Source organism: Myotis davidii, unplaced genomic scaffold, assembly GCF_000327345.1.
Source record: "Myotis davidii unplaced genomic scaffold, ASM32734v1 scaffold803, whole genome shotgun sequence".
Lineage (NCBI taxonomy): Eukaryota > Metazoa > Chordata > Mammalia > Chiroptera > Vespertilionidae > Myotis > Myotis davidii.
In genome coordinates, this window is record NW_006295567.1 from 1157660 (window position 1) to 1158509 (window position 850).

Genomic DNA, 850 nt, shown 5'->3' on the forward strand with positions numbered 1-850 from the left:
GCCTGTCGGGACATTTCATATAAATGGAATCATACGACATGTGACCTTTTGTCTGGCTTCCTTCGCTTACGCCACGTCTTCGGGGGCTCGCCGTGCTGTGTTGGCACTTGGTTCCTTTTTAATGGGCAAATGACACCACGGCATGGATGGACCCATTTATTCACCCCCTTACACACTGATGGATATTTATGCTTTTCCACTTTTTGGCATTGGGAATAATGCTGCTATGAACATTCACACGCAAGTTGTTGTGTGGACATACGGTTTTAGTGCTTTTCGGTTTTGCGTTCATTTCCATTTTTAAATACATTGTAAAAAAACTATTATTTTTCTTGATTACTGAATTTTTTAGGTTCCCCTTTAAAATATGCGCCTGAGTCAAGTGCCTGACCGGCTTCATCCTATGCCCACCCAAAAGTCTCGTCCCCTGTTAGCGGTGCGACTGGACACGCTCCGTACCCTCTCGGAGCCCTGAGCCTCAGCTTCCTCCTCTGTAGAATGGGGGCAAGTCCTGTGCCTCCTCACAGCTCATCGGGGACACAATGGCCGATGCGGGTGCCACAGCCCTGGCACCGCCCTGGCGCGCAGAAGGCTTAAGCCGGCAGCTTTTCCTGCGCGGAGGCCGGGTGTCAGGCCTGAGGGTAGGTCCACAACGGCTGTGCCCGTGCCCTGCCTTTGGGGAGAGCCGGCCCACCCGCTGAAACTCCCGCTGCTTCTGTGTCTAAGAGGAACCTGCTGCTCTGCGTTCCTGCCTCAGCCCGACCCCCTACAACCAGCTTGGGGGGTGGGGGTGCCGCTGCTGCTCAGGGAGGCCCCTGTGGCTCCCACACCTTCCACCCCAGCTCCCGGC